This window comes from Danio rerio, chromosome 12 (assembly GCF_052040795.2).
Source record: "Danio rerio strain M-AB ecotype USA chromosome 12, GRCz13ab, whole genome shotgun sequence".
Classification (NCBI taxonomy): domain Eukaryota; kingdom Metazoa; phylum Chordata; class Actinopteri; order Cypriniformes; family Danionidae; genus Danio; species Danio rerio.
In genome coordinates, this window is record NC_141032.1 from 19,468,247 (window position 1) to 19,490,920 (window position 22,674).

General features: G+C 41.9%; 1 protein-coding gene and 1 long non-coding RNA gene across 3 annotated transcripts in view; one reads left to right on the forward strand and one right to left on the reverse strand.

The window, feature by feature from the left end:
- Positions 1 to 22,674, forward strand: part of rnls (renalase, FAD-dependent amine oxidase) — a 184,622-nt gene that overhangs the window by 86,789 nt on the left and 75,159 nt on the right.
- LOC147841361 (uncharacterized) lies at positions 4,412 to 21,459 on the reverse strand. The gene is made up of 3 exons (XR_015504015.1): positions 20,246 to 21,459; positions 18,196 to 18,337; positions 4,412 to 4,772 (listed from the first exon to the last, which is right to left on the reverse strand). It is a non-coding gene; the product is annotated as an uncharacterized LOC147841361 (long non-coding RNA).

The following is a 22,674-nucleotide window of genomic DNA, read 5'->3' on the forward strand; positions in this document are numbered from 1 at the left end:
TGTCATCCCAAATGGAGCACTAATGATTTTTACACCAAGTGGAGATTCAAATCGTTTCACTAATGACATTTGACGGTTGCCAAATTAGTGAAATAAATGGCCAAACTACCAAATAATAACCGCATTCACCATCGGGAGGCACTATAATCACTCTCATAGAAGAATTTTATTCAAAATAAATAAATGAATACAATGAAAAGTCTGCCCCTTCCGCTATGTGAGCAAAGAAGCAGCTGTTGAGTGTCCCATTTTTGTCATCACATAATCTCTTGAAACAAAATAAGATGACTTTTTTATTTTTATGTGCATGTTGGAATTTATTCAGTAAATGTTTTTCTATGGTAGTTTCTGCGCATATTTTCATCGTATAAAAAGTTTATCCTCAGGTGTGCGCATACATCATCACTCTATCTTTTTTTCTGTAGAATATTAAGCAGGACAACTGGCTTTAACACAGAAATGTTCTTAGAGCAGCAAATCAGCATATTTAAATCATTGGTGAAGAATCACGTGACTGAAGACTAAAGTAAAGATTGCTGAAAATTCATCTACAGTATGCCATGTTTTTGAAAACTGTTTTATATTCATTAAAATCTCATAATGTTATAAATTTTTACTCATTTATTAATCTATTCATTTATGTATGTTTTTTTTTATTATGTATGTTTTTTTACTGTAAAAAATAATTTGTTCATCCCCCTCCCTAGCCTGATTTTTGTTACTTTATTAAGTTATGTTGTTGCATTGACTCCGTTAAGTTGTATTGACTTAATTCTCTAAGTTTTCTCAACTTAAATTGACCCAACTACTTTCTCCATTTTCTACTTTCTACTTTCTACAACTTCCTTTTTCAAGATAACTGTACTTGCAAAGTTTAGTTTTAATAGGTTAACTTACATTTTCTACTTCACTGAACTCAATCTAGTAGATTTAGAAACAGAACAGACAATGAATAACATTTTAGTAAAGGTCTTCACTCCCAATTTAGCAATTACACACAATGTACTTACATTTTAATTGTCTTTACAATTTTTTTTCAAAGTATTTTTACAAATTAATTGTAACGTAAAAGTAATCTTAAGAGGTGAACAAAAAACCCTACAAAACTCTAAAATACACAACTAACACAGACTCTTGGAAAAAATGGCACTAGATCTTGGAAGATTATAAAATCAGATCTCAAAATCTTTGTTTTAATGTATTTTTAAGTCAGTGTACTCTTACACTGCAGATATCTGCTCCAATGTTCATCAACAGTTGTTGATTTCCAGGAGTCATCCCTATCCTCAGCTCTTCTAAAGAATCTCTGTGCTGTATATAAATTACAAAAATTCTATTTCTTTCTTTACATTACAAAATCTAAAACACTAAACCTGAAAAAGACAAAAACAACATGTATCTTACTTCATGTATCTTATAATGGAAACTTCATTCATTCATTCGTTCATTTTCTATTCGGCTTAGTCCCTTTATTAATCCGGGGTCGACACAGCGAAATGAACCGTTAACTTATCCAGTACTTTTTTGTGCAGCGGATGCCCTTCCAACCACAACTCATGTCTGGGAAATGATAAAATCTTCATGTTGAAAAAACTAAAATGCAGAATCCTAATTTACAGTTTGTTTACACTGTTATTTACCAACATTAACTCGCAATATTCAAAGCTTGGTGTATAGAGGGCAAATAATTTGCCTGGGAGTGTGTGGGTTCTGCATATTAAAGTTATTTAAGTGTGCAAAATGTGACAATAAATAGAACAAATCAGGATACTTACTCGTTATTTGCAGTCATGAAAATCCATTCGTAGACTTTTCCTGGCTCCTAGAATGATCAGCACATGCTACAAAATGACACATTCTGTTAGAACTTATGTTTTGTTGTAATATGAACACGTTATTTTAAGTTTTCCATTTCCCTTCAGGTTGAGGTTGTTACAATGCATACTGTTGAGTATGGGTCATGATTTGACTTTTTCACCTGACTAAAACTCAGGATCATATTTACAGTGTTGTTAAGGTAGAAATTTTCAGAAACACAAAAAAATGGCCTTTTTCTTCAATTTAAAAGTTGCAAATCTGTTGAATAGCACTGTACTTGTTGCTGTTAGTCATTCAATAAATTGAATTTATTATTCCTCATGGCGTTTTATCCACCAATATATTTTCGGGATACTTGATTTATTTATTTATCCAATTTTATTTAAGGACCAGGCATGAGAATAGCATGCGAATGTGATTTGCCTGACTTTTTCCACCTTTATGCCAACATTGTATGCCAACAGTCATAATTTAAATGGTTCGTTATTCTCTGCTGGTCTATAAAACTTTACCAAACTGAAAAAAAATGTCTTCCTGAATAGAAAGCCCTTCCTCACAGGTGATCATAAAGGCAATGCGTTAGCATGTGAATCTGCCAGAGGCTTTAAAGTTAAGCTTTAGCCAGTCTCTGCGGCCTCTTTCAGACCCAGCCCTCATTCCTCGAGCGTTGATCAACCATGGCTTTCAGCATCTTCATTCTACTTGGAGTCATCGGGCCAAATCACTCCAGCTGCTCAAACACAGCCTCATGTTTATGGAGCCCAATAAAGCACGATTTCCTCCAATCATATTAAATACGTGTTTTAAAACGGTGTGATTAGAGAAATGACTGCACTGTGCAAGGCTAATATATCAAGCCTGGTCTCAGTTACGGGTCACATCTCTGCCGATGAGCTTGGCCTGTAATGCATTAGATCATGGAGTTAGGTGTGCCCATAGATGATATCACTCAGAAACCAGCGTCTGGAGAACAGAACGTTGGAGTCAGTTACTTAACACTACTTACGCCAGCCTGTTATGAATCACTAAATAAAGTTGGTCATATTATATCTAATATTATATTATTAGATATATTAGCCCACTGAATTATTAGCGCCACTGTTTATTTTTTGCCCCAATTTCTGTTTAATGGAGGGAAGATTGTTTCAGCACATTTCTAAGCATAAAAGTTTTAAAACCTTATTTCTAAAAACTGATTTATTTTATCTTTGCCATGATGACAGTAAATATTATTTTACTTGATATTTTTCAAGACATTTCTATACAGCTTAAAGTGACATTTAAAGGGTTAACTAGGTTAATAAGGTTAACTAGGCAGGTTAGGGTATTTAGGCAAGTTATTCTATTACGATGGTTTGCTCTGTAGATTATCGATAAAAAAATTTGCTTAAAGGGGCTAATAATTTTGTCCCAAAAAAAATTTAATAACTGCTTTTATTCTAGCCAAAATAAAAAATATTATCAGACATACTGTGAAAATTTCCTTGCTCTGTTAAAAATCATTCGGGAAATATTTAAAAAAGAATAAAAAATCAAAAGGAGGCTAATAATATATATACATACACACAGTTGAAGTCAGAATTATTAGCCCCCATGTTTATTTTTTCCCCAATTTCTGTTTAACAGAAATAATTTTTTTCAATACATTTCTAAACATAATATTTTTAATAACTCATTTATAATAACTGATTTATTTGATTTTTTCCATGATAAAAGTAAATAATATTTCACTAGATATTTTTCAAGACACTTTTATACAGCTTAAAGTCACATTTAAAGGCTTAACTAGGTTAATAGGCATCTTAAGGTAATTAGGCAAATCAATTTATATCAATGGTTTGTTCTGTAGACCATCGAATACCTTAAAGGGGCAAATAATTTTGATTAAAAATATTATCAGCCATACTGTGAAAATTTCCTTGCCCTGTTAAATATCATTTGGAAAATATTTAAAAACGAAAATTTAAAGAGGGGACTATTGACCTTATTCTAAAATGCGGAAGTGCACCTGTTTTCGCGATTGTCTTAGAACTTCCGTTTCAGTCGCCTATCGGAGAAATGACAAGGAATAATTAAAGCTGCAAGCAGCGATGATAGGGACCTCGCACCCGGGCTCACCGCCGCCCAGTGACCTTACGATGACAGAGAACAGCGAACAATATTAATTTAAGCCAATATATTAAAAAAATCTAAGAAAATCACAGATTTATGCCAAACTTCCTCCTGTCAGCAGGTGGCGCTATAACTGTGACTTAAGATTGGCATGTAGATGTCTTCCGGAGAGGAATCTTATCAACCATGTGAAGTTTCAGGCACATGGGACATTGTGTGGCTGAGTTATAAACCAAACTACCTTCTGCCAGCAGGTGGCGTTATGACTGACTCAATATTGTTATGTGGATGTGTTCAGGAGCGGACTTTTATCAACCATCTGAAGTTTCAGGCAGATCAGAGATTGTGTGGAGATTGTGTTATAAGACAAACTACATTCTGCCAGCAGGTGGCGCTACGAAAGACTCAATATTATTATGTATATGTGTTTAGGAGAGGACTTTCATCAACCATGTGACATTTTAGGCAGATCTGACATTGTGTGGCCGAGTTACAAGCCAAAATTCCTTCTGCCAGCAGGTGGCGCTATGACAGACTCAATATTGTTATGTGGATGTGTTCAGGAGAGGACTTTTATCAATCATGTGAAGTTTCAGGCTGATCGGACATTGTGTGGTTGAGTTATAAGAAATTCCTGTTCCATGGCGAAGCGTTGAGGTTTGTCATGCCACCACAGACACGCCCCTCTGCAAAAACTCTAGATCTTCACAATATATCATCGCTAGAGCTTTCAGATGACACCACTCTATTTTGGTGCTGATACAGGAAAGGTTGTGGGAGGAGTTTGTTACAGTGTCAAACATAACATTTCCTGTGGCCAGCAGGTGGCGCTATAACTGTAACTGGATATCGGCACGTAAACCGGATCAGGTCAGGACTGTTATTAAATATGTGAATTTTGAGGCAGATCGAATAATGCATGCCAGAGTTATAAAGACTTCCTGTTTTGTGGCGAATCATCAAAGTTTGCGAGGCCGCCACGGACACGGCCATCGATGAAAACTCTAAAGCTTCGCAATTTAACATCACCAAGGCTTTCAGATGACAAAACCCAATTTTGGTGTTTATCAGATAAAATCCCTAGGAGGAGTTCGTTAAAATACAACGCCTGAAAATGGCAAAAGCGCCACTTTTTCGCCACAGGAAGTTAAAAATATCCGACTTCCTGTTGGGTTTGAGATATGGCTCCAAGAGACTTTTTCGTATGTTTTGCCATGTTTGAGGTGTGTGCCAATTTTTGTGCATGTGCGTGATTCGTAGATCGGGGGCTCGTCCGTTTAATTTTTCTAGGTGGCGCTGTCGAGTCATTTTGCCACGCCCACTTCAATATTGTTATGTGGATGTGTTTAAGAGATGACGTTTATCAACCATGTGGAGTTTCAGGCAGATCGGACATTGTGTGGTTGTGTTATAAGGACTTCCTGTTCCATGGCGAAGCGTTGAGGTTTGTCATACCGCCACGGACACACCCCTCTGCGAAAACTCTAGATCTTCACAATATAACAATCGCTAGAGCTTTCAGATAACACCACTCAATTTTGGTGCTGATACGATAAAATTTGTGGGAGGAGTTTATAACTCCGTAAATCATGTCATTTCCTGTGGCCAGCAGGTGGCGCTGTAACTGTATCTGGATAGTGGCATGTAAACGTGTTCAGGTCAGGACGCTTATCAAGCGTGTGAATTTTGAGGCAGATCTGATAATGCATGCCTGAGTTATAACGACTTCCTGTTTTGTGGCGAATCGTCCAAGTTTGCGAGGTCGCCATGGACACGCCCATCGACGAAAACTCTAAAGCTTCGCAATTTACCATCGCCAAGGCCTTTAGATGACAAAACCCAATTTTGGTGTTTATCAGATAAAATCCCTAGGAGGAGTTCGTTAAAATACAACGCCTGGAAATGGCAAAAACGCCACTTTTTCGCCGCAGGAAGTTAAAAATATCCGACTTCCTGTTGGGTTTGAGATATGGCTCCAAGAGACTTTTTCGTATGTTTTGGTGTGTTTGAGGTGTGTGCCAATTTTCGTGCATGTGCGTGATTCGTGGATCGGGGGCTCGTCCGTTTAAATTTTCTAGGTGGCGCTGTCGAGTCATTTTGCCACGCCCACTTCCGTAGCCCATAACAAACGTAAATTTTCGCCACTTCTGAGGCGTGTGCAAAGTTGCGTGAGTTTTCGGGCATGTTTAGCCCCTCAAAACCGCGATTCATTCCGCGGAAGAAGAAGAAGAATAATAATTAAAGCTGCAAGCAGCGATGATAGGGACCTCGCACCCGGGCTCACCGCCGCCCGGTGTTCTCAGGATGACAGAGAACAGCGAACAATATTAATTTAAGCCAATATATATTTAAAAAACCTGAGAAAATCACAGATTTATGCCAAACTTCCTCCTGTCAGCAGGTTGCGCTTGGACTGTGTGTCAATATTGGCATGTAGATGTCTTTAGGAGATAAATTTTATCAACCATGTAATTTTTCAGGCAGATCGAACATTGCTTGCCTGAGTTATAAGTAACTTCCTGTTGTCAGCAGGTGGCGCTATGACTGTGACTTGATATTGGCTTGTAGATGTCTTCAGGAGAGGATTTTATTCAACCATGTGAATTTTCAGGCAGGTCAAACATTGTGTGGCTGAGTTATCAGCCAAACTTCTGGTTGCCAGCAGGTGGCGCTATGACTGACTCAATATTGTTATGTGGATGTGTTCAGAAGAGGACTTTTATCAACCATGTGAAGTTTCAGGCAGATCGGACATTGTGTGGTTGAGTTATAAGGACTTCCTGGTCAATGGCGAAGCGTTGAGGTTTGTCATGCCACCACTGACACACCCCTCTGCGAAAACTCTAAAGCTTCGCAATTTAACATCGCCAAGGCCTTTAGATGACAAAACCAAATTTTGGTGTTGATCGGATAAAATCCCTAGGAGGAGTTCGTTAAAATACAACGTCTGGAAATGGCAAAAACGCCACTTTTTTTCAGCAGGAAGTTAAAAATATCCGACTTCCTGTTGAGTTTGAGATATGGCACCAAGAGACTTTTTCGTATGTTTTGGCATGTTTGAGGTGTGTGCCAATTTTCGTGCATGTGCATGATTCGTATATCAGGGGCTCATGCAATTAATTTTTTTAGGTGGCGCTGTCGAGTTGATTTGCCACGCCCACTTCAATATTGTTATGTGGATGTGTTCAGGAGAAGACTTTTACCAACCATGTGAAGTTTCAGGCTGATCAGACATTGTGGGGTTGAGTTATGAAGCCTTCCAGGTCAATGGCGAAGCATTGAGGTTTGTCATGCCGCCATGGACACGCCCCTCTCCGAAAACTCTAGATCTTCACAATATATCATCACTAGAGCTTTTAGATAACACTACCCAATTTTGGTGCTGATACGATAAAATTTGTGGGAGGAGTTTGTTACTTTGTAAAACATGTCATTTCCTGTGGCCAGCAGGTGGCGCTGTAACTGTATCTGGATATTGGCATGTAAACGTGTTCAGGTCAGGACTGTTATCAAGCGTGTGATTTTTGAGGCAGATCGGATAATGCATGTCTGAGTTATAACGACTTCCTGTTTTGTGGCGAATCGTCAAACTTTGCGAGGCCGCCACCGACACGCCCATCGACGAAAACTCTAAAGCTTCGCAATTTAACATCGCCAAGGCTTTAAGATGACAAAACCCAATTTTGGTGTCGATCGGATAAAATCCCTAGGAGGAGTTCGTTAAAATACAACACCTGGAAATGGAAAAAACGCCACTTTTTCGCCGCGGGAAGTCAAAAATATCCGACTTCCTGTTGGGTTTGAGATATGGCTCCAAGAGACTTTTTCGTATGTTTTGGTGTGTTTGAGGTGTGTGCCAATTTTCGTGCATGTGCGTGATTCGTAGATCGGGGGCTCGTCCGTTTAATTTTTCTAGGTGGCGCTGTCGAGTCATTTTGCCACGCCCACTTCCGAGACCCATAATAAACGTAAATTTTCGCCACTTCTGAGGCGTGTGCAAAGTTCCGTGAGTTTTCGGGCATGTTTAGCCCCTCAAAATCGCGATTCATTCCGGAAAAGAATAATAATAATAATAATAATAATAATAATAATAAACGGAGCAATTCCAATAGGGCCTTGCACCGTTCGGTGCTCGGTCCCTAATTAAAGCTGCAAGCAGCGATGATAGGGACCTCGCACCCGGACTCACCGCCGCCCGGTGGCCTCAGGATGACAGAAATCAGTGAACAATAATATCTTAAGCTGATATATATAAAAAACTTGAGAAAATCACAGATTTATGCCAAACTTCCTTCTGTCAGTAGGTGGCGCTAGGACTGTGACTCAATATTGCAATGTAGATTTGTTCAGGAGATAAATTTAATCAACCATGTGAAGTTTCAGGCTGATTGGACATTGTGTGGTTAAGTTATAAGGACTTCCTGTTTCATGGCGAAGCGTTGAGGTTTGTCATGCCACCACATACACGCCCCTCTGCGAAAACTCTAGATCTTCATATTATATCATCGCTTGAGCTTTCAGATACACAACCAACCAATTTTGGTGCTGATATGAAAACATTTGTGGAATGAGTTTATTACTTTGTAAATCATGACATTTTCTGTGGCCAGCAGGTGGCGCTGTAACTGTATCTGGATATCGGCATGTAAACTTGTTCTGGTCTGGACTTATATTAAACATGTGAATTTTGAGGCAGATCGGATAATGCATGCCTGAGTTATAATGACTTCCGGTTTTGTGGCGAATCGTTAAAGTTTGCGAGGCCGCCACGGACACGCCCATCGACAAAACCTCTAAAGCTTCGCAATTTAACATCGACAAGGCCTTTAGATAACAAAACCCAATTTTGGTGTCGATAGCATAAAATCCCTAGGAGGAGTTTGTTAAGATACAAAGCCTGGAAATGGCAAAAATGCCACTTATTTGCCGCAGGAAGTTAAAAATATCCGACTTCCTGTTGGGTTTGAGTTATGGCTCCAAGAGACTTTTTCGTATGTTTTGGCATGTTTAAGGTGTGTGCCAATTTTCGTGCATGTGCATGATTCGTAGATCAGGGGCTCGTCCGTTTAATTTTTATAGGTGGCGCTGTCGAGTCATTTTGCCATGCCCACTTCATTATTGTTATGAGGATGTGTTCAAGAGATGACGTTTATCAACCATGTGAAGTTTCAGGCAGAGCTGACATTGTGTGCTTGAGTTATAAGGACTTCCTGTTCCATGGCGAAGCTTTGAGGTTTGTCATGCCGCCACGGACACGCCCCTCTGCGAAAACTCTAGATCTTCACAATATATCATCGCTAGGGCTTTCAGATAAAACAACCCAAATTTGGTGCTGATACGAAAAAATTTGTGGGAGGAGTTTGTTATGATGTAAAACATGTCATTTCCTGTGGCCAGCAGGTGGCGCTATAACTGTATCTGGATATCGGCATGTAAACGTTTTCAGGTCAGGGCTCTTATCAAACGTGTGAATTTTGAGGCAGATCGGATAATGCATGCCTGAGTTATAACGACTTCCTGTTTTGTGGCGAATCGTCAAAGTTTGCGAGGCCGCCACGGACACGCCCATCGATGAAAACTCTAAAGCTTCGCAATTTAACATCGCCAAGGCCTTTAGATGACAAAACCCCATTTTGGTGTCGATCGGATAAAATCCCTAGGAGGAGTTCGTTAAAATACAACGCCTGGAAATGGCAAAAATGCCACTTTTTCGTCGCAGGAAGTCAAAAATATCCAACTTCCTGTTGGGTTTGAGATATGGCTCCAAGAGACTTTTTTGTATGTTTTGGCATGTTTGAGGTGTGGGCCAATTTTCGTGCATGTGCGTGATTCGTGGATCGGGGGCTTGTCCGTTTAATTTTTCTAGGTGGCGCTGTCGAGTCATTTTGCCACGCCCACTTCCGAAGACCATAAAAAACGTAAATTTTCGCCACTTCTGAGGTGTGTGCAAAGTTGCGTGAGTTTTCGGGCATGTTTAGCCCCTCAAAATCGCGATTCATTGGAGAGAAGAATAATAATAATAATAAACGGAGCAATTCCAATAGGGCCTTGCACCGTTCGGTGCTCGGTCCCTAATTAAAGCTGCAAGCAGCGATGATAGGGACCTCGCACCCGGGCTCACCGCCGCCCGGTGGTCTCAGGATGACAGAGAACAGCGAACAGTAATAATTTAAGCCGATATATTTAAAAAATCTGAGAAAATCACCGATTTATGTCAAACCTCCTCCTCTCAGCAGGTGGCGCTATGACTGTGACTCAAGATTGGCATGTAGATGTCACCAGGAGAGGAATCTTATCAACCATGTGAAGTTTCAGGCAGATCGAACATTGTTTAGCTGAGTTATAAGCCAAACTGCCTTTTGTCAGCAGGTGGCGCTACGACAGACTCAACGTTGTTATGTAGATGTGTTCAGGAGAGGACTTTTATCAACCATGTGAACTTTCAGGCAGATCGGACTTTGTGTGGTTGAGTTATAATGCAAACTACCATCTGCCAGCAGGTGGCGCTATAACTGTGACTTAAGATTGGCATGTAGATGCCTTCAGTAATGGAATTTAATCAACCATGTGAAGTTTCAGGCAGATCGGATGTTGTTTGGCTGAGTTATAAGCCTATCTACCTTCTGCCAGCAGGTGGCGTTATGACTGACTCATTACTGTTTTGGGGATGTGTTCAGAAGAGGACGTTTATGAGCCATGTGAAGTTTCAGGCTGATCTGATTTTGTGTGGTTGAGATATAAGGACTTCCTGTTCCACGGCGAAGTGTTGAGGTTTGTCATGCCGCCACGGACACGCCCCTCTGCGAAAACTCTAGATCTTGACAATATATCATCACTTAAGCTTTCAGATAACAACCCACCAAACTTGGTGCTGATACAAAAAAAATAGTGGGAGGAGTTTATTACTCTGTAAATCATGACATTTCCTGTGGCCAGCAGGTGGCGCTGTAACTGTATTTGGATATCGGCATGTAAACGTGTTCTGGTCTGGACTCTTATTAAACATGTGAATTTTGAGGCAGATCGGATAATGCATGCCTAAGTTATAATGACTTCCAGTTTTGTGGCGAATCGTCAAAGTTTGCGGGGCCGCCACGGACACGCCCATCGACAAAAACTATAAAGCTCCGCAATTTAACATCGCCAAGGCCTTTAGATGACAAAACCCAATTTTGGTGTCGATAGCATAAAATCCCTAGGAGGAGTTCGTTAAAATACAACGCCTGAAAATGGCAAAAATGCCACTTATTTGCAGCAGGAAGTTAAAAATATCCGACTTCCTGTTGGGTTTGAGATATAGCTCCAAGAGACTTTTTCGTATGTTTTGGCGTGTTTGAGGTGTGTGCCAATTTTCGCGCATGTGCGTGATTCGTAGATCAGGGGCTCGTCCGTTTAATTTTTCTAGGTGGCGCTGTCGAGTCATTTTGCCACGCCCACTTCAATATTGTTATGTAGATGTGTTCAAGAGATGACGTATATCAACCATATGAAGTTTCAGGCTGATCAGACTTTGTGTGGTTGAGTTATGAGGACTTCCTGTTCCATGGCGAAGCGTTGAGGTTTGTCATGCCGCCACGGACACGCCCCTCTGCAAAAACTCTAGATCTTTACAATATATCACCGATAGAGCTTTCAGATGACACCACTCAAATTTGGTGCTGATACGAAAAAATTTGTGGGAGGAGTTTGTTACAGGGTAAAACATGTCATTTCCTGTGGCCAGCAGGTGGTGCTATAACTGTAACTGGATATTGACATGTAAACATGTTCAGGTCAGGACTGTTATTAAAGGTGTGAATTTTGAGGCAGATCTGATAATGCATGCCTGAGTTATAACGACTTCCTGTTTTGTGGCGAATCGTCAAAGTTTGCGAGGCCGCCACGGACACACCCATCGACGAAAACTCTAAAGCTTCGCAATTTAACATCGCCAAGGCCTTTAGATGATAAAACCCAATTTTGGTGTCGATCGGATAAAATCCCTAGGAGGAGTTCGTTAAAATACAACGCCTGGAAATGGCAAAAACGCCACTTTTTCGCCGCAGGAAGTCAAAAATATCCGACTTCCTGTTGGGTTTGAGATATGGCTCCAAGAGACTTTTTCGTATGTTTTGGCGTGTTTGAGGTGTGTGCCAATTTTCGTGCATGTGCGTGATTCGTGTATCGGGGGCTTGTCCGTTTAATTTTTCTAGGTGGCGCTGTCGAGTCATTTTGCCACGCCCACTTCCGAGACCCATATCAACCTGCTATTTACACCGCGATTGGTGTGTGTGCAAAATTTCATGAGTTTTCGGGCATGTTTAGACCCTCAAAAGTGCCCCGATAGGGGGCGGAATAATAATAATAATAATTAAAGCTGCAAGCAGCGATGATAGGGACCTCGCACTCGGGCTCACCGCCGCCCGGTGGCCTCAAGATGACAGAGAACAGCGAACAACCTTAATTTAAGCCGATATATATAAAGAACCTGAAAAAATCACAGATTTATGCCGAACTTCCTCCTGTCAGCAGGTGGCACTATAACTGTGACTCAAGATTGTTATGTAGATGCCTTCAGTAAAGGAATCTTATCAACCATGTAAATTTTCAGGCAGATCGAATATTGTTTGGCTGAGTTATAAGCCAAACTTCTGGTTGCCAGCAGGTGGCGCTATGACTGTGACTCAATACTGTTTTGTAGATGTCTTCAGGAGAGGACTTTTATCCACAATGTGAAGTTTCAGGCAGGTCAGACATTGTGTGGCTGAGTTATAAGCCAAACTACCTTCTGCCAGCAGGTGGCACTATGACAGATTCAATATTGGCATTTAAATGTCTTCAGAAGAGGAATTTAATCAACCATGTGTAGTTTCATGCAGATCAGACCTTGTGTGGTTAAGTTATAAGCCAAAACTCCTTCTGTCAGCAGGTGGCGCTATGACTGTGACTCAATATTGGCATGTAGATGTGTTCAGAAGAGGACTTTTATCAACCATGTGAAGTTTCAGGCAGATTGGAAAACGTGTGGTTGAGTTATAAGGACTCCCTGTTCCATGGCGAAGCGTTGAGGTTTGTCATGCCGCCACGGACACGCCCCTCTCCAAAAACTCTAGATCTTCACAATATATCATCACTAAAGCTTTCAGATGACACCACCCAATATTGGTGCTGATACGATGAAATTTGTGAGAGGAGTTTGTTACAGTGTAAAACATTTCATTTCCTGTGGCCAGCAGGTGGCGCTTTAACTGTATCTGGATATTGGCATGTAAACCTGTTCAGGTCAGGACTGTTATCAAACGTGTGAATTTAGAGGCAGATCGGATAATGCATGTCTGAGTTATAACGACTTCCTGTTTTGTGGCGAATGGTCAAAGTTTGCGAGGCCGCCACGGACACACCCATCGACAAAAACTCTAAAGCTTCGCAATTTAACATCGCCAAGGCCTTTAGATGATAAAAACCCAATTTTGGTGTCGATCGGATAAAATCCCTAGAAGAAGTTTGTTAAAATACAACGCCTGGAAATGGCAAAAATGCCACTTTTTTGCCGCAGGAAGTTAATAATATCTGACTTCCTGTTAGGTTTGAGATATGGCTCCAAGAGACTTTTTCGTATGTTTTGGCATGTTTGAGGTGTGTGCAAATTTTCGTGCATGTGCGTGATTCGTAGCTTGGGGGCTCGTCCGTTTAATTTTTCTAGGTGGCGCTGTCGAGTCATTTTGCCACGCCCACTTCAATATTGTTATGTGGATGTGTTCAAGAGATGACGTTTATCAACCATGTGAAGTTTCAGGCAGATCGGACATTGTGTGGTTGAGTTATAAGGACTTCCTGTTCCATGGCGAAGCGTTGAGGTTTGTCATACCGCCACGGACACGCCCCATTGAGAAAACTCTAGATCTTCACAATATATCATCGCTAGAGATTTCAGATGACACCACCCAATTTTGGTGCTGATACGAAAAAATTTGTGGGAGGAGTTTATTACTCCATAAATCATGTCATTTCCTGTGGCCAGCAGGTGGCGCTATAACTATATCTGGATATTGGCATGTAAACATGTTCAGGTCAGGACTCTTATCAAGCGTGTGAATTTTGAGGCAGATCTGATAATGCATGCCTGAGTTATAACGACTTCCTGTTTTGTGGCGAATCATCAAAGTTTGCGAGGGTGCCACGGACACGCCCATCGACGAAAACTCTAAAGCTTCGCAATTTAACATCGCCAAGGCCTTTAGATGACAAATCCCAATTTTGGTGTCGATCGGATAAAATCCCTAGGAGGAGTTCGTTAAAATACAACGCCTGGAAATGGCAAAATAGCCACTTTTTCGCCGCAGGAAGTTAAAAATATCCGACTTCCTCTTGGGTTTGAGATATGGCTCCAAGAGACTTTTTCGTATGGTTTGGTGTGTTTGAGGTGTGTGCCAATTTTGGTGCATGTGCGTGATTCGTGTATCGGGGGCTCGTCCGTTTAATTTTTCTAGGTGGCGCTGTCGAGTCATTTTGCCACACCCACTTCCGAGACCCATATCAACCTGCTATTTACACCGCGTTTGGTGTGTGTGCATATTTTCATGAGTTTTCGGGCATGTTTAGACCCTCAAAAGTGCCCCGATAGGGGGCGGAATAATAATAATAATAATAATAAAAAACGGAGCAATTCCAATAGGGCCTACGCACCGTTTCGGTGCTCGGTCCCTAATAAATTAAAGCTGCAAGCAGCGATGATAGGGACCTCGCACCCGGGCTCACCGCCGCCCGGTGACCTTACGATGACAGAGAACAGCGAACAATATTAATTTAAGCCAATAAATTAAAAAAATCTAAGAAAATCACAGAATTATGCCAAACCTCCTCCTCTCAGCAGGTGGCGCTATGACTGTGACTCAAGATTGGCATGTAGATGTCACCAGGAGAGGAATCTTATCAACCATGTGAAGTTTCAGGCAGATCGAACATTGTTTAGCTGAGTTATAAGCCAAACTGCCTTTTGTCAGCAGGTGGCGCTACGACAGACTCAATGTTGTTATGTAGATGTGTTCAGGAGAGGACTTTTATCAACCATGTGAACTTTCAGGCAGATCGGACTTTGTGTGGTTGAGTTATAATGCAAACTACCATTTGCCAGCAGGTGGCGCTATAACTGTGACTTAAGATTGGCATGTAGATGCCTTCAGTAATGGAATTTCATCAACCATGTGAAGTTTCAGGCAGATCGGATGTTGTTTGGCTGAGTTATAAGCCTATCTACCTTCTGCCAGCAGGTGGCGTTATGACTGACTCATTACTGTTTTGGCGATGTGTTCAGAAGAGGACTTTTATGAGCCATGTGAAGTTTCAGGCTGATCTGACTTTGTGTGGTTGAGATATAAGGACTTCCTGTTCCACGGCGAAGTGTTGAGGTTTGTCATGCCGCCACGGACACGCCCCTCTGCAAAAACTCTAGATCTTGACAATATGTCATCACTTAAGCTTTCAGATAACAACCCACCAAACTTGGTGCTGATACAAAAAAAAATAGTGGGAGGAGTTTATTACTCTGTAAATCATGACATTTCCTGTGGCCAGCAGGTGGCGCTATAACTGTATCTGGATATTGGCATGTAAACGTGTTCTGGTCTGGACTCTTATTAAACATGTGAATTTTGAGGCAGATCGGATAATGCATGCCTAAGTTATAATGACTTCCGGTTTTGTGGCGAATCGTCAAAGTTTGCGAGGCCGCCACGGACACACCCATCGACAAAAACTATAAAGCTCCGCAATTTAACATAGCCAAGGCCTTTAGATGACAAAACCCAATTTTGGTGTCGATAGCATAAAATCCCTAGGAGGAGTTTGTTAAGATACAACGCCTGGAAATGGCAAAAATGCCACTTATTTGCAGCAGGAAGTAAAAAATATCCGACTTCCTGTTGGGTTTGAGATATGGCTCCAAGAGACTTTTTTGTATGTTTTGGCGTGTTTGAGGTGTGTGCCAATTTTCGTGCATGTGCGTGATTCGTAGATCAGGGGCTCGTCCGTTTAATTTTTCTAGGTGGCGCTGTCGAGTCATTTTGCCACGCCCACTTCAATATTGTTATGTGGATGTGTTCAAGAGATGACGTATATCAACCATATGAAGTTTCAGGCTGATCAGACTTTGTGTGGTTGAGTTATGAGGACTTCCTGTTCCTTGGCGAAGCGTTGAGGTTTGTCATGCCGCCACGGACACGCCCCTCTCCGAAAACTCTAGATCTTTACAATATATCACCGATAGAGCTTTCAGATGACACCACTCAATTTTGGTGCTGATACCATAAAATTTGTGGGAGGAGTTTGTTACAGTGTAAAACATGTCATTTCCTGTGGCCAGTAGGTGGCGCTATTTCTGTATCTGGATATTGGCATGTAAACGTGTTCAGGTCAGGACTCTTATCAAACGTGTGATTTTTGAGGCAGATCGGGTAATGCATGCCTGAGTTATAACGACTTCCTGTTTTGTGGCGAATCGTCAAAGTTTGCGAGGCCGCCACGGACACCCCCATCGACGAAAACTCTAAAGCTTCGCAATTTAACATCGCCAAGGCCTTTAGATGACAAAACCCAATTTTGGTGTCGATCGGATAAAATCCCTAGGAGGAGTTCGTTAAAATACAACACCTGGAAATGGCAAAAACGCCACTTTTTCGCCGCAGGAAGTCAAAAATATCTGACTTCCTGTTGGGTTTGAGATATGGCTCCAAGAGACTTTTTCGTATGTTTTGGCGTGTTTGAGGTGTGTGTCAATTTTCGTTCATGTGTGTGATTCGTGGATCGGGGGCTCGTCCGTTTAATTTTTCTAGGTGGCGCTGTCGAGTCATTTTGCCACGCCCACTTCCGAGACCCATATCAACCTGCTATTTACACCGCGTTTGGTGTGTGTGCAAATTTTCATGAGTTTTCGGGCATGTTTAGACCCTCAAAAGTGCCCCGATAGGGGGCGGAATAATAATAATAATAATAATAATAATAATAATAATAATAATAAAAAACGGAGCAATTCCAATAGGGCCTACGCACCGTTTCGGTGCTCGGTCCCTAAAAACGGAGCAATTCCAATAGGGCCTACGCACCGTTTCGGTGCTCGGTCCCTAATTAAAGCTGCAAGCAGCGATGATAGGGACCTCGCACCCGGGCTCACCGCCGCCCGGTGGCCTCAAGATGACAGAGTACATCGAACAATATTAATTTATGGCGATATATATAAAGAACCTGAGAAAATCACAGATTTATGCCAAACTTCCTCCTGTCAGCAGGTGGCGCTATAACTGTGTCTCAATATTATTATGTAGATGTGTTCAGGAGAGGACTTTTATCCACCATGTGAAGTTTCAGGCTGATCGGACATTGTGTGGTTGAATTATGAGCCAAATTGCCTTCTGCCAGCAGGTGTCGCTATGACAGACTCAATATTGGTATGTAGATGTCTTCAGGAGAGGAATTTAATAAACCATGTGAAGTTTTAAGCAGTTCAGACATTGTGTGGCTGAGTTATAAGCCAAACTTCTTGTAGCCAGCAGGTGGCGCTATGACAGACTCAATATTATTATGTACATGTGTTCAGGAGAGGATTTTAAACAACCATGTAAAGTTTCAGGCAAATCAGACATTGTGGGGCTGAGTTATAAGCCAAACTACCTTCTGCCAGGAGGTGGCGTTATGACTGACTCAATATTGTTATGTGGATGTGTTCAGGAGCGGACTTTTATCAACCATGTGAAGTTTCAGGCTGATCAGAGAATGTGTGGAGATTGTTTTATAAGACAAACTACATTCTGCCAGCAGGTGGCGCTTTTAAAGACTCAATATTATTATGTAAATGTGCTCAGGAGAGGACTTTCATCAACCATTTGACATTTTAGGCAGATCTGACAACGTGTGGCCGAGTTACAAGCCAAACTTCCTTCTGCCAGCAGGTGGCATTATGACTGACTCAATATTATTATGTAGATGTGCTTAGGAGAGGACTTTCATCAACCATGTGAAGTTTCAGGCAGATCGGACATTGTGTGGTCGAGTTATAAGTACTTCCTGTTCCATGGCGAAGCGTTAAGGTTTGTCATTCCACCACAGACACGCCCCTCTACAAAAACTCTAGATCTTCACAAAATATCATCGCTAGAGCTTTCAGATAACACCACTCTATTTTGGTGCTGATACAGGAAAGTTTGTGGAAGGAGTTTGTTACAATGTCAAACATGTCATTTCCTGTGGCCAGCAGGTGGCGCTATAACTGTATCTGGATATTGCTATGTAAACGTGTTCAGGTCAGGACTGTTATTAAATGTGTGAATTTTGAGGCAGATCGAATATTGCATGCCTGAGTTATAACGACTTCCTGTTTTGTGGCGAATCATCAAAGTTTGCGAGGCCGCCACGGACACGCCCATCGATGAAAACTCTAAAGCTTCGCAATTTAACATCGCCAAGGCCTTTAGATGATAAAAGCCAATTTTGGTGTCGATCGGATAAAATCCCTAGGAGGAGTTCGTTAAAATACAACGCCTGGAAATGGCAAAATTGCCACTTTTTCGCCGCAGGAAGTTAATAATATCTGACTTCCTGTTAGGTTTGAGATATGGCTCCAAGAGACTTTTTCGTATGTTTTGGCATGTTTAAGGTGTGTGCCCATTTTCGTGCATGTGCGTGATCCGTAGCTCGGGGGCTCGTCCGTTTAATTTTTCTAGGTGGCGCTGTCGAGTCATTTTGCCACGCCCACTTCAATATTGTTATGTGGATGTGTTCAAGAGATGACGTTTATCAACCATGTGAAGTTTCAGGCAGATCGGACATTGTGTGGTTGAGTTATAAGGACTTCCTGTTCCATGGCGAAGCGTTGAGGTTTGTCATACCGCCACGGACACGCCCCTCTGCGAAAACTCTAGATCTTCACAATATATCATCGCTAGAGCTTTCAGATAACACTACCCAATTTTGGTGCTGATACGAAAAAATTTGTGGGAGGAGTTTATTACTCCGTAAATCATGTCATTTCCTGTGGCCAGCAGGTGGCGCTATAATTATATCTGGATATTGGCATGTAAACGTGTTCAGGTCAGGATGCTTATCAAGCGTGTGAATTTTGAGGCAGATCTGATAATGCATGCCTGAGTTATAACGACTTCCTGTTTTGTGGCGAATCATCAAAGTTTGCGAGGGCGCCACGGACACGCCCATCGACGAAAACTCTAAAGCTTCGCAATTTAACATCGCCAAGGCCTTTAGATGACAAAACCCAATTTTGGTGTCGATCGGATAAAATCCCTAGGAGGAGTTCGTTAAAATACAACGCCTGGAAATGGCAAAAACGCCACTTTTTCACTGCAGGAAGTTAAAAATATCCGACTTCCTGTTGGGTTTGAGATATGGCTCCAAGAGACTTTTTCGTATGTTTTGGCATGTTTGAGGTGTGTGCCAGTTTTCGTGCATGTGTGTGATTCGTGTATCGGGGGCTCGTCCGTTTAATTTTTCTAGGTGGCGCTGTCGAGTCAATTTGCCACGCCCACTTCCGAGACCCATATCAACCTGCTATTTACACCGCGTTTGGTGTGTGTGCAAATTTTCATGAGTTTTCGGGCATGTTTAGACCCTCAAAAGTGCCCCGATAGGGGGCGGAATAATAATAATAATAATAAAAAACGGAGCAATTCCAATAGGGCCTACGCACCGTTTCGGTGCTCGGTCCCTAATTAAAGCTGCAAGCAGCGATGATAGGGACCTCGCACCCGGGCTCACCGCCGCCCGGTGACCTTACCATGACAGAGAACAGCGAACAATAATAATTTAAGCCAATATATAAAAAAAGATCTAAGAAAATCACAGATTTATGCCAAACTTCCTCCTGTCAGCAGGTGGCGCTATAACTGTGACTTAAGATTGGCATGTAGATGTCTTCCGGAGAGGAATGATATCAACCATGTGAAGTTTCAGGCACATGGGACATTGTGTGGCTGAGTTATAAGCCAAACTACCTTCTGCCAGCAGGTGGCGTTATGACTGACTCAATATTGTTATGTGGATGTGTTCAGGAGCGGACTTTTATCAACCATGTGAAGTTTCAGGCAGATCGGACTTTGTGTGGTTGAGTTATGAGGACTTCCTGTTCCATGGCGAAGCGTTGAGGTTTGTCATGCCGCCATGGACACGCCCCTCTGCGAAAACTCTAGATCTTCACAATATATCATTGCTCTTATCAAACGTGCGAAATTTAATGCAGATCAGATGATGCATGCCAGAGTTATAAAGACTTCCTGTTTTGTGGCGAATCAAAGTTTGCGAGGCCGCCACGGACACGCCCATCGATGAAAACTCTAAAGCTTCGCAATTTAACATCACCAAGGCTTTAAGATGACAAAACCCAATTTTGGTAATTATCAGATAAAATCCCTAGGAGGAGTTCGTTAAAATACAACGCCTGAAAATGGCAAAAGCGCCACTTTTTCGCCACAGGAATTTAAAAATATCCGACTTCCTGTTGGGTTTGAGATATGGCTCCAAGAGACTTTTTCGTATGTTTTGCCATGTTTGAGGTGTGTGCCAATTTTCGTGCGTGTGCGTGATTCGTAGATCGGGGGCTCGTCCGTTTAATTTTTCTAGGTGGCGCTGTCGAGTCAGTTTGCCACGCCCACTTCAATATTGTTATGTGGATGTGTTCAAGAGATGACGTTTATCAACCATGTGAAGTTTCAGGCAGATCGGACATTGTGTGGTTGTGTTATAAGGACTTCCTGTTCCATGGCGAAGCGTTGAGGTTTGTCATACCGCCACGGACACGCCCCTCTGCGAAAACTCTAGATCTTCACAATATAACATCGCTAGAGCTTTCAGATAACACCACTCAATTTTGGTGCTGATACGATAAAATTTGTGGGAGGAGTTTATAACTCCGTAAATCATGTCATTTCCTGTGGCCAGCAGGTGGCGCTGTAACTGTATCTGGATAGTGGCATGTAAACGTGTTCAGGTCAGGACGCTTATCAAGCGTGTGAATTTTGAGGCAGATCTGATAATGCATGCCTGAGTTATAACTACTTCCTCTTTTGTGGCGAATCGTCAAAGTTTGCGAGGCCGCCACGGACACGCCCATCGACGAAAACTCTAAAGCTTCGCAATTTAACATCGCCAAGGCCTTTAGATGACAAAACCCAATTTTGGTGTCGATCGGATAAAATCCCTAGGAGGAGTTCGTTAAAATACAACGCCTGGAAATGGCAAAAACGCCACTTTTTCGCCGCAGGAAGTTAAAAATATCCGACTTCCTCTTGGGTTTGAGATATGGCTCCAAGAGACTTTTTCGTATGTTTTGGCATGTTTGAGGTGTGTGCCAATTTTCGTGCATGTGCGTGATTCGTGGATCGGGGGCTCGTCCGTTTAATTTTTCTAGGTGGCGCTGTCGAGTCATTTTGCCACGCCCACTTCCGAAGCCCATAATAAACGTAAATTTTCGCCACTTCTGAGGCGTGTGCAAAGTTGCGTGAGTTTTCGGGCATGTTTAGCCCCTCAAAACCGCGATTCATTCCGCGGAAGAAGAAGAAGAAGAAGAAGAATAATAATTAAAGCTGCAAGCAGCGATGATAGGGACCTCGCACCCGGGCTCACCGCCGCCCGGTGACCTTACGATGACAGAGAACAGCGAACAATATTAATTTAAGCCAATATATAAAAAAATCTAAGAAAATCACAGATTTATGCCAAACTTCCTCCTGTCAGCAGGTGGCGCTATAACTGTGACTTAAGATTGGCATGTAGATGTCTTCCGGAGAGGAATCTTATCAACCATGTGAAGTTTCAGGCACATGGGACATTGTGTGGCTGAGTTATAAGCCAAACTACCTTCTGCCAGCAGGTGGCGTTATGACTGACTCAATATTGTTATGTGGATGTGTTCAGGAGCGGACTTTTATAAACCATGTGAAGTTTCAGGCAGATCAGAGATTGTGTGGAGATTGTGTTTAAAGACAAACTACATTCTGCCAGCAGGTGGCGCTATGAAAGACTCAATATTATTATGTAGATGTGTTTAGGAGAGGACTTTCATCAACCATGTGAAATTTTAGGCAGATCTGACATTGTGTGGCCGAGTTACAAGCCAAAATTCCTTCTGCCAGCAGGTGGCGCTATGACTCTGACTCAATATTATCATGTAGATGTGCTCAAGAGAGGACTTTCATCAACCATGTGAAGTTTCAGGCAGATCGGACATTGTGTGGCCGAGTTACAAGCCAAACTACCTTCTGCCAGCAGGTGGCGCTATGACTAACTCAATATTGTTATGTGGATGTGTTCAGGAGAGGACTTTTATCAATCATGTGAAGTTTCAGGCAGATCGGACATTGTGTGGTTGAGTTATAAGAAATTCCTGTTCCATGGCGAAGCGTTGAGGTTTGTCATGCCACCACAGACACGCCCCTCTGCAAAAACTCTAGATCTTTACAATATATCATCACTAGAGCTTTCAGATGACACCACTCTATTTTGGTGCTGATACGGGAAAGCTTGTGGAAGGAGTTTGTTACAGTGTCAAACATGTCATTTCCTGTGGCCAGCAGGTGGCGCTATAACTGTAACTGGATATCGGCACGTAAACCTGTTCAGGTCGGGACTGTTATTAAATGTGTGAATTTTGAGGCAGATCGAATATTGCATGCCAAAGTTATAAAGACTTCCTGTTTTGTGGCGAATCATCAAAGTTTGCGAGGCCGCCACGGACACGCCCATCGATGAAAACTCTAAAGCTTC